We start from the raw sequence: 14,705 nt of genomic DNA, 5'->3' as shown, positions 1-14,705 counted from the left end.
GCGTCTCCATAAACCCCAGCCGCGTCCACGCAGGGCAGGTGCGCACGCAGCTGCCCGAGAAGTCGGGAAGGCGCCCAAGCCCATCATTCCCAGCGAGGAGAGCTGCTGAATCAGGGCGGGATTCTTGGAGATCAGCTCATTTCTGGAGTACCGATAAGCAGGAAAACGCAGCGCAACTCAGCGCCGCATCTCAACCTCTGAGGTGAGCGCTGCCAGCTGCTGGGATGGGCAAAATGCTATTGGTTTGTAGTCACGGGCGGTGCTTTTCAGTCGTGGGTGGTGTTCTGTAGTCATGGGTGGTGCTTTTCAGTCGTGGGTGGTGTTCTGTAGTCATGGGTGGTGTATTGTAGTCACAGGAGGTGTTTTGGAGCTGTTGTTTTGCAGGCATGGGTGGTGTTCTGTAGTCGTGGGTGGTGTTCTGTAGTCATGGGTGGTGTATTGTAGTCACAGGAGGTGTTTTGGAGCTGTTGTTTTGCAGGCATGGGTGGTGTTCTGTAGTCGTGGGTGGTGTTCTGTAGTCGTGGGTGGTGTATTGTAGTCACAGGAGGTGTTTTGGAGCTGTTGTTTTGCAGGCATGGGTGGTGTTCTGTAGTCATGGGTGGTGTTTTGTAGGTCTCTTATTCTTCACCAGCATGGTTTATGAGAATGTTAACAGGGTGCATTCGAGTCAGCTGTTTAATGAAAAAAAAAAGAAGAAAAGAAACACAAGCAAATTAAAAACCACGTCGGTTTTGTGCCATTTTGCGCCATTGTTACTTGGAGTTCATGTCCCTGAGGCTCATCAGAACGTGGGCACTCAGGGTTCAGGGCAGGAGCTGCCTTTCTAATCAGAGTGAGAAGGTAAGTGAAGTCATCCATGACTGATTCACTCTGTCTCTCCACGGTCCAGCGCTCACCATATGGGGCCAAATCCGACAGCCGCACCCGTCCGGACCCCCAGAAACCAGCTGCGGCCCACCAAAAGACCCAGAGGAGTGCTTAGCGGGATGGACCGCGATACCGCGCTGGCAAGACGGACCACCTGAGCGTCCCAACGCCAGAAAAAGGGTGTGAGACAGATGGATGTTTAGCATGGACCTGAATGAGCAAGCCTGAACCAGAGGCACCTGAACCAGCTTCCAAACACACACACACACACACAGCAAACACTCCAAAAAACCCCTACCGTAGAGACTTCCCTAAATGGGCCTGCCCAGTTTAAAGCACCTCCTTCACACATTATGACAAATTTCTCATTTTAACTTTTATGACCAATTGTTGTTCAGCAGCCCGGCGGGTGCATTAGAGTGTAGCGTGTGGCGCTACGTTCACTCCTGACGACCGGTGTCACCACAACACTGCGGTTTTGGCTTTAGCGCCTCAAATGGTCCTGCCAGGCAAAACTTGGTATGCAATTTTGCTTGTTTTTAGTTCATTTTTTTTGTTTGTTTTTGCAGTTAATATTATCCACCATGCAAATGGGACAGTGAGAATTTCTAATGAGTTCTGTGCATATCTTAGAGCACGCCAATGCTGTGATCGCTTGTGTAACTTTAAGAGCCAAACCCCTGATAACCTCACTGCAACCCATCCACAAAAGGCCATAAAATGCTGCTTAAAAAAAAGGACAACAACTGTACAAATAAGAATTGAGCAGAGAGATGCATGCTGGAAAATCCACACTGGATTTAACGGGAAAAAAAACAACAACATTTGGCAGCGTGTGGAAACTTCTGAAAAGAATGCATATTAAAAGCCGGAGAAACTTTGGAGGGAGAGAGTCTGTCATGTTAACGAGGGCTCCGAGCTTCCTCCCCGGTAACAGACTCTGAGAATTCCGCACAGCCAGACGTAAAGAAGTCGTTCGTTACAGAAGCGAGAGGACTCGGCCCTGTGACCACGTGTGTTCCTCCGGGGGGTTGGGGGGTGACATCTTTCTGTTCAGTCAATCTGCACCCGGTCGCCTGGGGGAGATCGTTACTGCCGGGGCTCTTCTAACCTGAGCTCTCCAGATCTCCCTTTCAACAACACAAGGCTGTGTTTATCAGTGCTTTACCCTGCCAACATTAACACGGACCGCGCATGGCCGAGCTCTCCAGCTCCTTGCCCAGGCCTTCAGGACCAAAAGAGCACGTCTCAGACGGGCCACACTGATCCACTGATCGCCTCACCGTGAGCTCTCCTCGCTGTCCTTCAACTCAAACAACGTTTTGCTTTCTGGCAACCATGCTGCTGGTTTTTTACTCTAAAACTCTTTCCATTCCTAATCCTCCTGTCACACCCTACATTCCTGTGACTCATTTTCTTTTCTTCAGTTCCTTCTCTCTCTCTCTCTTTCTCTCTCTCTCTCTCTCTCTCTCTCTGACTTCCGCTGGTGCCCCCCCACCACTAAATCAACCTGAACGGCACGGGGACGCTGACATCAGAGCAAACGCGAGAAAACCCGTCCGCACGTCTGTGGGGCCTCCCGCCGTAGCCCGCGTGCCTGACGCGTCCAACGCCAAATCTCCCTCCCAAGTGGACAGACAAAGCAGCCCTCCTGCTATTAACAACACAGTCCGCGCCGCCCTGTCCCGTTCAGAACAGCCGAGTGGCACGGTCAACACAGATACCATCAGCCTGTCTGAAGGTCGCTTGACAAGGCTACCTGTTGTCTGTCCATGCTACAACAACAACAAAAAAAAATCTGACTGCGCAGTCTGTAGATGCTGTAGACACCGTGAACATAGCAACATGATAAAAGTCATTCTAAGAGCAAAAAGGTCAGAAAAGTTACCTAATAGCCCAAAGGTGAGGTGCTGAACCCAGCTGGCGCGGCTCCCAGCTCAGCATCAACTACTTGTAGCGGCTCAGAAAAACCTGAGAGATTTACAGCTGCCGGTCTGCAGTGTCTGTTGAATGACTCAGGACGCAGCTTCTCGACGTGCCCTGCTGGGCTCCCGCAGAGCTCGGACTAGTTCTTCAAAACAACCCGGACAGCAAGTATCAGCACAGCAATGAATGGGATCCGGAGATGACAGGAACAGCATGCACACGCTATAAATACCCACAGCTTTCTAACGGAGAATCCCGCCACAGCGTGATGCGGTCACGAGCTAGAGTCCAGAACTCGATTTAAACTGGGTCTTTAGCAGTGTACGCGTCACACAGTCGGTCAGCTGTCCAGATCTGGCTGCGTCACCGGTTAGTCTAAATTCCGAACGTGAATCTCGCTGTATATTTGCGCCTATTCCAACCTCGGAAGGCTGTTATGGTTTAGACGCAGGACGGTGAGCTTCTCCCCACTCGTGGTGGGAGCTCTCGATTAATGGATAATGGGCCAAAATCCGAGTGATTAAAGCCCAGGGAATAAGAGACGCAAACAAATCGACTCCACCTCCCTGGGAGAGCCTGCGTGTGTGCGTGTGTACATGTGTGAAAGCGTGCTCGCACGCGCGTGTGTGTGTGTGTGTGTGTGTGTGTGTGTGTGTGTGAGTGAAAGAGAAAAAGGATAATCTCTGGAGTGCATGACCCATCACACAGGAATGTTACAATTTTTTTTCCCTGATTACTAACTTGATGATGCAAAATCTCCCTACAGACTGACTGCTGCTTTGCTAGCCTGTGCTGTCTTCGTTAGTGTCCAGTATCGAATAAAGCAAGACCAGGTTTCTGGATTATTCTGTTAGCAGCTGTGTCTGTACTCCTGCCTCAGAAGGTCTCCTGTTCACGGCGGTCATATTTGTTAGGACGTCTACAAGGGTTACATCTTCTGGAGGAACAGGATGGTTAGTGTGATCTCCGGACACACACCGATGAAGCACTGGTCAAGTGAAAGACTTGATGGACTTAAAACCATCCGTGCAGATCAAAACCAGGTGAAACGTATCCGCTTCGAATCTGATCTGAAATGCATAAGTAGCATTACAAGTGACAGACTGTACTCCTAGAAACAAGTCACTTTTTGTTCGTGCCTGCATGCATCTGTGTGTGTGTGTGTGTGTGTGTGTCCGGGCCAGGTATGGTCTGCACTTGAACAAGGTGGCACAAGACTTGATGACAAGCTAATATGTACATTTTGCATCTACCCAGAGAGGCCTTGTCAGGAAATAACGGAGCATCAGCGAGACTGCAGACTGAGCGCTCGATTAGCATGCTACTAAACACAGGCGTGGCTCAGCGGGGAAATCACGGCGCCGCTCCATCCCGACGGACGCGCTCGGCGGCTCTGAAGATGGAGAAGCCACTGTACTCCTCCAACGTTGATTTACCACAACCGTGAAACCGAGAAGAAAGAGAATAAAGAAGAAAAGCAGAACGGGTGGCAACCTTTGGGAAGTGTGCTCACGGGGAGCAGGCTGGTTAGCTAAGGGGGAGCCATAGGTGGGAGAAGACACATGCACGCACACACACGCATGCACACGCACGCACACACACACACACACACGATGCTTTGGTGCCCATTGTGAGGGAAACTGTTCCTGCACTTTAGCCAGAGAAAAGGAAAAAGGCCAGGCGCACATGTTCCGTGTGTCCTGCACCTACAGAAAGGCTGATGGACCGAGAAGGGGAGCTCTCTGTTCGGCCGTGAGGAAGCATAAACGGGAGAGTGTTTGGAGTTAGTTATTGACATGCAACACACTCCCCTGCTCCTCCTAGCTTATAGTGAGGACAGCAAGGGGGCGGAGCCAATGGATATATGGGCGCTCGGTGCGCGCGCACGCACAGCAGCTGGAGAGAGAGAGAGAGAGAGAGAGAGAGAGGCAGAGTGAGAGTGAGTATGGGAGGATGAGACAGAGAGAGAGAGAGAGAGAGAGAGAGGCAGAGTGAGAGTGAGTATGGGAGGATGAGACAGAGAGAGAGAGAGAGAGAGAGAGAGAGAGAGAGAGGCAGAGTGAGAGTGAGTATGGGAGGATGAGACAGAGAGAGAGAGAGAGAGAGAGAGAGAGAGAGAGAGAGAGAGAGAGAGAGAGGCAGAGTGAGAGTGAGTATGGGAGGATGAGACAGAGAGAGAGAGAGAGAGAGAGAGGGAGAAGGGCCCTTGTCTTGGCTCATGGTATAAAGCCCTCCACACTTAGCCAGCCTCTGTGTTCACCCAGCTTAAAATGATCAGAGCTCGCCGTAATCGCTCCCTGAGTCCGCGTGCAGAGGGCCAGTGCACCTCCTCCCCTACAACAGCCGCTCCACGCTGAGCCCCTTAAAGAGACACCAGTCCCTTCAGCACCCCAGCCTACCCCAGCACAGGCAGGGAGAGGGGGAGAGGAAGAGGAAGAAAGAGAGAGAGAGAGGGAGAGGGAGAGAGGGAGAGAGAGGAGGAACATTTGGCAGAAGCAAATTCATCATCAGGTGTCTGGAGGTTTTGCTTTAATAGAAAAGGCGGGTCCCACCGAGCGCGCTCCATGTTGCGGCCATGCACGCATGCTCAGGAGCAGCATGGCGCCGGCCACAGTGGGCTGCCGTGCATTAGCATAATTTTATATAACGTGGGCCCCCGCTCTGGAAATTTAATACATTTCAGCAAATACCAGACAGGCATTTTGCATAATGTTTTTTTTCCTCTCGTTCCTTTCTCTTCTTCTTCTTGTCCGTGAGACTTCCTCTCTCCATGTTCCCCATCGCGCCGTGTGTCTCTCCCGTGCTCTCTACCACTCTCTCTCTCCCTCCCAGTGCTGCTGAGACTCGTCTTCCTCACCCACCCCACGGTGCCTCTCGCGCCAGGAGAGAGGAAGTTCATTACCTCAGCTAAATCAGAATTAGTCCCTTCATTTTGACGGGGCGAACTTCATTAGAAAGGCCCTTCCATAATCCAGCGGGGAGAAGTGATGAACCTACGTGGGGCGATAATTTGCTTCACACAGCACATTCAGCCACGTTTTTTTCTTGCCCCGGACTGTCTATACCCCCTTTTTCCTCTCTCTGCCGTTTCTATTTTCCATCATGTTTTCTATTCGGTTGAAACGAACGCACACGTGCACTCTGATGAAAGATGACACCTGGATGGAATCAGCTAATGGCAAAGAGATCGCGAAAGAGAAACCGAAGGGCAAACAGATAAAGAATGAGGGCCGGTGTGCCCTCTCTAAGCCCCTCCCCCAAGCCCCCAACCCCTCTGACCCCGCCCCGAAGTCTCCGTGACAACCGTTATTTGGCAGCGATTCAAAAGTCAGCAATACGAAGAGAGGCAACAGTTGAAAAGAGGCCCGATCCTTCACGGCTGGGCGGGCAGGGAACCGCGCAACTTACGATGCCGACAGGAGGCGAGGCGATCGGGAGAAGGAGGGAGCGGAAGAGGATGGGCCGATCGGATCGCCCCCAGTACCGTCCGCCATCCCTAACGATGGATACAAGCACGTTAGCCACGGGGAAATGCTGCCAAAGCCTCGGCCGATCGGCACGGCCGGAGCCTCTCCCGAAGCCGGAGAGGGGGTCCTTGAGCAGCTCGGAGCCGAAGCGTCTGCTTCTGCCCTCAGACGGCACCGCCCGCCGTCACCCGCCCTTCACCGTCGGCCGGCGGTAAATTTGGAACCGCGGCCCCTGCTGGCACTGCCCCGCTGGGCCCGGCCTCGGCGAGCCCGGGCGGGAGCGCCGCTTTAATTTAGCCGACGCCAGCGCTCTCCCGGACCCCCAATTACCCAAGAGCAGCTCCGCACGCCGCCGACATCTGCTGCAGGAGCCTTTCCCCGGACCATTTATATCCCGGCTCATCTACATGGATATTGGGGATAATAATAAATAAGCAGGGAGGAGCGAGGAGTGGCCCGGCGCCCACATCGCACGCTCGTTGCCATAGTTTCCGCTATTCGTAAGCGACAGAGGCAGCCAATGGGACGCGGGGCGGAACGTGGCCGCGAGGCGAGCAGAGGCAAGAGGGATCAGGCGCCTAGAGACAGCGCGCACAGCCCCGAGTAGACGTGACGGCACCGCTAGATCTGTGTGTGAAAAACACAATGCATCCTGGTTAAACGCCCCTTTCACATCTGAGCTTTCAGCTCAGGGACCACTGAAGCAAAATTTTAAGTTTGCCATTATTTTTTTCAAAGTAATATTTAAAAAAAAAAAAAAAAAAAAAGGTCAAATAAGTGAAAATGTCGGCAGAATTTCAATAGTAATGAAGTCCTCACCCGAAGCAGGACCTAAAGGACCTAAAGGAAAGCGCACGACGTGTTACCTGTTACCTGTTACCTGCCGCGTGTGTAAAGGTGAAGCTCTTAGTGAGTTGATCGGGGCTTCGCTGGCTGCCAGTCAGAAGGCAGGTGACAGGAGGTGGCGATATTGCGACTATCGGAGAATCCCGACTGGATCTCTCGCTTGTAAACGTTTCCAAAGCTACACACCTTTCACTCCTCGCCCTTCAAGGACTATCCGTATTCCCCCAGATAACACGGTGATCGAGCAAGAAGAGGGAGGCTGAAGGACCAGAAGCTTCCCTGATCCGGCCGCGTCCGGACGGTGCTCCTGGACCCGTTTCTACAAACGATGCGCAGTCCCGAGGAAAGTAGAGAAAAGACACAGGGCACAGAGATGCCCCATGCCAAACCCCTGACTCTCATCAATGTCTCACACAGCTGGTAAAACTCCACCTTAAATTTAAATCAGCGTTTTAAAATACACATCAGAGTTTGCTGTGTTCAAATAAGGGCCATTACAGTACAGTATGAATCGTCTTCATTTGCAATTACAAAACAACCTGATGACATATTTGAATTTGCAAAATATGAAAATACTGAAAGTCATCCAGTTGATTTTTAATTAAAATGAGGGAAGATTACTCATTAATTAGACTCTCCTGTCTAATACAGGACAATGCTACGGTATTCCCATCCTGAGTGGTGAATTAAAGTTCACTTAATTAAGGGCAATTTGAATCTTTCTAAAGATTAGAGGTGAGGTTTTGAACATCTTTCTAGATTAGTTTTCTTTTCAGTACCATAAATCTCTCCTCCACACAACCTTAACCATGTCCCACAACCAGTTTATTCCCCGGAACACTCGGCGGAAGGCAGCAACAGAAAATAAGCGCTTTTTTCCTTTGTTCCGGAGAACTCCAGCAGTGAAGCAGTTGAATTGTCCGGGGAAGGAACCCCAGTTCTCTCCTTCAGCCCTGCGCGCGGGACGGCCACGATTAAAGCGTGACGGGGGCGACAGTCGCGTCGTCGTCCAGGGAGAGCCGTACCACCTACGTCTAAACTTCACAATCAAACGCAACCACTTTCCCCCAGATGCAACGCGCACGGCGCACACAAACAACAACAACGGTACCAACAACAACAACAACAACAACAACAACATGCCACCCCCGAAAACAAACAAGTGGCGTGTAGAAGGCAAAGTAAACTTCCACGAGACAAAGAGAGTCAAATCTGAGAAGGGGAGGAGTCAGTCCCACAGGTACACGCACAAAGTGAGAATTTTTCACCCCCTGGTTTTGTAGTTCTGGAGTGTCTGATGCTAACAGTCTCTCTCTCTCTCTCTCTCTCTCTCTCTCTCTCTCAGGAGCAGAGGTGTCCTGTCGTACAGACTGCCTTGTCAGGTAGGAGTACCTACAGAAAAGCCCCCCTCCCGACTACCCCTGACATTTGTCAACACGGAGATGGAGCAAAGGGAGCGTGTGTGAAGTGCTAGGTGCCAGGAAGGCAATTTGCTATTCGCTATGACTTCTGTCATTTTTGCCTCCTTGCAGTAGGGGATGTCTGTCGCTAACACGGGGGTTGCACGCGAACGGATTCGCCGCATTCTGCAGCCCCTCCCGCCGACGGAGACGGGTGGGGTGTGGGCGCCCTTGTGGGGGAATTCGTTGCGCGTGTTTTTATTGAAGTCGGAGCAGAGCGCGCCCAAACGTGCTGACAGGGGTTCCCCGCAGGGCCGTGTCTTCACCTCGGAATCATAAAACGCAGAGACGACGTTCCCTCTGTGCTCTCAATTATACCCCCAAAACACACGAACGCACACACACACTCGCACGTATCCACACACACATACGACTTCCAATCACACCCCCTCCGAGGGAGCGAGGGAGAGAGGAAGGAGAAGAAGTTAAAGCCAGTTGCAGAAGCAAAGCCTTCAGTAATTCAGTCCCGGCGGACGCCTTAGCCTGCTGACGGGATCCACCCCACCCGCCCCGTCACGCAAAGCCTGTCAGAACTGCAGCGGGCGGTGGGACCTCTCCCTCCACGGGGAGCTCTCCCACCTGCGTCTCCACCATGCTCCCTGCCCACGCCCCACATCGTCCCCCCCTCCCTTGGGATCTCCTGCAGAGTTTGGGGGTCTCACCCCGCTGTTGTGCCTGATGAGGTGTGCGTAAAGGGTGCTCCCCTCCCCTGCTGCCTGGCTCTGCCAGGACACCCCGTTGGTTAAGGGTGAATGAGAGTGGAAGAGGGAACCAGGCAAGCCAAGACCGGGTGCTCGCCCTGGGGGAGGCGCTTGGAGCGGGGGGGTTGCTAGAGCAGACAATGGCTAATTTAACCAGGGACACAGCTGCACAAACAGGGATATCATGGAATTTCTGTCTGCTGGTAAAATTGACTGTGCATGAATAGCTCCATTTTGCACACCGGAACGGCCCATTTTCCATATGTCCCAGCTAACGCTGCGGCCGGCAGTCGGTCGGTCGCTCTCTGGTCCCAACCAGCCGGGAGTGGGGCACGCCGGCCCACTGGGTGCCGGCAGGCTGGAACACTCCACGGCCGTCGTGCGGCCCCCCTCGACCGCCGCCAGCAGAGAGGGGAAAAAAAAAAAAAAACATGAAAAAAAAGCCGAACTCTGACCAACTGACAAGGCTGTCAGGAAAAAGCCTGTGAGAAACACACAAACCAACCAACCAACCAAACAAACAAACAAACAATTCAGCAATAAGAAAGCAAAGCACGAGGAGGTCAGGGCGTGGTGACCCGGCTGGCCCGGGGGGGGGGGGGCGGGTTTGCCGCAGTGGGGCTAACTGTCCTCATCCGAGAAAGGGCAGGCCTTCAAAGTGAAATCTCCAGCTGGTGGCTTAAAGAGCTGCCCCGCACCACTCACTTGTGCTTCTTCTCCTTCAACCTCTCCCTGCCGGCAAAGCTGCACCAGAGCCATTTGGAAGGATTAGATCAGAGATGAGGATGGTGGGAAGGAGACAGGAAAAAAAAAAAAAAAAAAAAAAGGCTTTGTGACTTTTAGCGATTACATGGTGTCTGAGTAATGGTTCCCTCCGTCTGAGCATCGCAGCAAGCCACGCCCTGGAGGAGAGCGTTTTCGTCACCTCGACTGGGTGACGCCAAACCACCCCCCTGCGCGTCGCCCCCGTCCCCGCACTCGGGGACTACTGCACGGCACTGCCTCCTGGCCTGCCCTCGTCTGCCGTGCTCCGGATTTGCAGCGAGGATCACACTGCTTCAGCTTTAAAAATATCACTTTTAAGACTTTAAGAAAGTAAACAGTCGGGTTTTTTTAAGTGCCGGAGGTCATGAATAGGCAAAAAAAAAGCAAAAACTAACTTGTTAAAAAAGAACTAGATAAACGAATGGTGGAGAGGCAACCGCGCAACCAGGCTGTGGGCTGTAGAGTCTGGATGCGGGGAATTGGACGGGACAAGTGTGTGGTGGGGGGGGCACCAGCCCGTGGCCGGCCGGGAACGCCGTTACATGGAACAAATGAAAGACGTGGCCAGTTCACAAAAACACATCAAGCTGCTTTCCAGAAAGCACTCCGGAAAACGGTACTGCACTCGCCGAGGCAGGTGGGCGGGGGCAAATAAATAAATAAATAAACAAATAAATAAATAAGCATCTGGATATGAAAGGGGAAAGAGAGGGAGCGCGCAGGGAGGAAAGAGCAGAGTGAAAACTCCCACTGTTCACCCCATCGCGCCTCCTCTCTGTGTGCCTGGGCCCAGGCTCCAAGGTCGCGGCGGTCCGAGCCAGACTTTTCTCTGGATCCGTTTCCTCTCTCCGGGCGTCTGGTTTCCCCCGCTGCCGACCCCGTGATTCAGTGCCTTGCGTTAAGAGCAATTCACCTGCCTCCAGCGTCCCGGCGGTACGGGTCCCTCCGGGTCGGGGGAGGGATGCGGGGCGCGGCAGTGGAACCAGGCGGAGCGTAAAGGGGGAAAATAAATAAATAAATAAATAAATAAATGATAAAAAAAAAAAAGAAAAAAAGTTCCACATATGGTAAAGTCAAGCTGCTGGGAGGATGGCAGGCGTCTGCTGCAGGGACGATGCTTCCTAAAAGCCCCAGCTGGTGCGTGGATAGGCCTTCTGCATTACTGCACCTCAGCGGCACGCTCACCTCCCGGGCTCGCGCCAGCCAGTCATTTTAGTTTCCTCCCCTCTCTTTGGACGACACCCCCTCCATCTTGCCCGCCCTCCTCCCCTCCCCTCCACTTGCACCGGCTCTGGATCCAATTGAACATTTGGTCTTCTGCTGCTGCTTAATCAAATTCTTCCATCTGGCCCCCCGTCCCTGTGGATCGGGGCGGAGGTGCGGCCCGCTCCAAGCCCGTACTGGGAGGGATGGAAGGAGGCGACGGCCAGGCACTGCCTCCCTAACTTACGCGGGCCGGACGACGAGCTCAGGTGGCGCGGGGAGGTTGCGAGGGTGTGGGCACGGAGCCGGCGGGGGTGGGGTTAGGCTGACCACAACGTCCTGTGCGCAGAGCTTCTCCGCGGACCCCTCCCTCTGGCTGCGGTCCTCAACTGTATGCTGTGTGTGTTGCACCAGGCAGGGTGCAAACAAGATGGAGTCGTGCTGCGGTTTGTTCAGCGCTGGCACGTTTCTGCATAGATTATAGTCTGTGCCTGTTTAAATACAATGGACTCAGAGTTATTGTACATTTGCGATTGTATGGCAAACGCTCAGCTGGAGGTGGATCTGCCGTCGTGTGCAACTGTTGTTGGCAAATCAGCCGTGGCAGCCCGCCGGCCGGCTAACTCTCAGTACGACAGCAACTTCCACTTAAGGAGGCCAGGGGAAGAGCTGGGGCTCCGGTCCGTTTGAGGAGACAGAAACGTCACCCCCCTCGAACGCTCCTTCCCCGGCTAACAAACGTTATGAGCTGGCAGTCCTCATATAGAACAGGCAGGTTTGTTCTGTGCTTCACTGAGACTTGGCTAAATGCGGGCGTTCCAAATTCAGCTCTAAAACAGGAGGGCTTTTCTTTGTTAAGTGCTGACCGTACTGAGGGTTCACTGAAGATGATGGGGGGGGGGGGGGTAGTGTGTATTTTTACATGAACCAAAGATGAGGCAAGCACATGACGGCGATTCTGAAGTGGTGCTACACGACCTGAGGCACGGCTGTCCAGCAGCTAGCGGCCCGTATTATGGAGGTTGAAAACGAGTGCCAATGCTGGCCGACTTTACCCAGGCTGATCTCAGAGAGTCCAGCCACGGTCTGGACAGATCCACCTTTCACAGCCAGACCTTAACTTGATCTTGTTCCTTCCTGTTTACAGACAGAAACGTAAGTCTGCAAACCCTACAACTGAAGTACCTAACCAGTGGTCCTGTCAGGGGCTGGATGACCTTAAGCACTGATCTGTCTTTCCTGATTCATGTCTTAGAACAGATGAATATGCCGACAGTCACGTGCTAAATTAACTTTCTGAAAATCTGTATATTCCATCCAAATCTGTATTCGTTTTACAGCAATAATAAGCCATGTTTTAGCACAGAAATAAAATATTATTTGTTAAAAAATAAATAAATAAAACATTGCACCTTACAGACAGGGGGCTGTTTAAGGAAACTAAATACATATTTGAGAAAGCAGTCAGGAAGGTCAAAGCAGACTGTAAAACTGAGTTAGGCAGCAAGCTTAGGGCCAATGATGGGCCATGTGGCAGAGTGTACAGCAAATTACCAATGATACATTAGTTCATTTCTGACCCATGATGATTCAGATGCCTTAATGCACTTTACTGTCACTTTGCCACGAGCCCAGTAAGGTCAGCAGGGCAGAAAAATTTCGCAAGAATCTTCAATCTTCCCCAGGAATCTTCAACTTCCCAGAAACTTCTAGAAAGACCGAGCGTTAGAGCAGCTGGCCTGGACTACATCAACTCTTTGCCCCATCTCTGACTTCCTGCAGATCAGAACTAGTTCAAATAACTAAGCCATCCTCTAGGATTCCAGGGACTAGCACGGGCGCTCCTCGACGGTGTCTCTCGCCATCGCTACTGCATTTCTCGTACATAGTGACTGTGAGAATGTTCAAGTACGCAGTTGACACTATGGTGGTGGGATTGATGTCAGGTAACAAAGACTTGGCCTGCAGGACTGAGGTTTCCTGTCTTGCTGACTGGTGTTGCCATCGATGATTTGGTAATGAACGCATCAAAGATGAAGGAGATGTTTTATGATTTTCTGGAGGTGGAGACAGCAGTCTTACAATTCTATTGTACCATCTCCAGAACCGGGTGACGACGTGTTGGAGACAACAGTCTTACAATTCTATTGTACCATCTCCAGAACCGGGTGACGGCGTGTTGGAGACAACAGTCTTACAATTCTATTGTACCATCTCTAGAACTGGGTGACGGCGTGTTGGAGACTGCGGTGTGCACTACCTCTAAGACTACAATTTATGAGACACTGAAAAGCCTGCTAATCCTCTCCTAGTCCTCTGATCATCAGACAAAAGACTTTGATCAGACTTGAAGAACCTGGCGAGCTTTGACACAGCACCTCGAGCGGGCTTAATGGTCAGTAGCTGGTCCAAATCATGGAAAACCACACTACTGTATTTTACATTTGTTGTAATATTTCTGTATTTTTAAGTTGATCTTATGTCTTACTCTTTTAATGTATTTTTTAATATCTTTTTTATTTCTGCACGTGTTGTCTGTCTGAGCACATCGAAGCAAATCCTTAACTATATTTTCATGGCAACAAATATCTTTGAAAGAAGAGGGGAAGTAGTCCAGTCAGGTGACCAACGGTCCACCCAGTGAGGTCCACCCAGTGTCTAATTGTACATGGCAGATACTGTTGACCTCCAAAGCTCCTGGTTGTGTGGCAGTCATTGACCATAGAAGAGGAAGTGCAGGGTGCAAGAGAGAGAGAGAGAGAGAGAGAGAGAGAGAGAGAGAGAGAGAGAAAGACTCATTCAGTCGTTCAGTCACGTCGGGCTGGTTCCAAATGCAGACGCGGGCGTTCCTAAACCACAGGAGGTGTTGTGCGTCTGACCTGCTACCATGGAAGAGCCAAGAGACTTATGAGGCGGGGGAAACACCCCCTCCCCCCCATTTCACAACGAGCTCACAGGCTGACAAAGCCGTGTAAAGCTTGGATTTGCATGCTATCAATCCGCTATCAATCTCTCTCAGCCAAAACACAATGCAATGACTAAGTCTGTTCTCAAACGCACACCTCACAAGGTCAGACCAAGCTATGGATATTGTGGGAAACCGTCACGGAGTTCAGATTCAAGTTCTGGTTCCGGTTCAGGTTACTTATATAGCAGTGTTAAAGAAATCATGATAACCAAAGTGCTGAACAGCTCAACCAAAAGGGCTGAGAGTCAAGCTGAATAAAAGACCAAAAGGAAACAAAACATCAAATGATAAAAGACTAAGACATAAGTGCTCATACTTCCATATTACAACCAGCTACATCTGTAAGGAATAAGACTTATCCTTTAATATAAAACCTGCAGATGGTTTTACAGAGGACTGTTGAAGACTCTGGTCAGTTATGTAGACACCTTTCTGAGGCTTGTTTCGACTGGACCATACCATTCTAAACAATCGCTTGTTTGCACTCTACTAGACTAACGTT

At 51.5% G+C, this 14,705-nt stretch overlaps 1 protein-coding gene across 4 annotated transcripts in view; it reads right to left on the bottom strand.

Moving 5' to 3' along the window:
• LOC113585511 (zinc finger protein 521) overlaps positions 1–14,705 on the bottom strand; it is a 105,092-nt gene that overhangs the window by 24,652 nt on the left and 65,735 nt on the right. The window lies entirely within an intron of this gene.

This window comes from Electrophorus electricus, chromosome 19, assembly GCF_013358815.1.
Source record: "Electrophorus electricus isolate fEleEle1 chromosome 19, fEleEle1.pri, whole genome shotgun sequence".
In the NCBI taxonomy this organism is placed as follows: Eukaryota; Metazoa; Chordata; class Actinopteri; order Gymnotiformes; family Gymnotidae; genus Electrophorus; species Electrophorus electricus.
The sequence above is the reverse complement of the archived record's forward strand: the minus strand, read 5'-3'. Positions and strand labels throughout refer to the sequence as shown.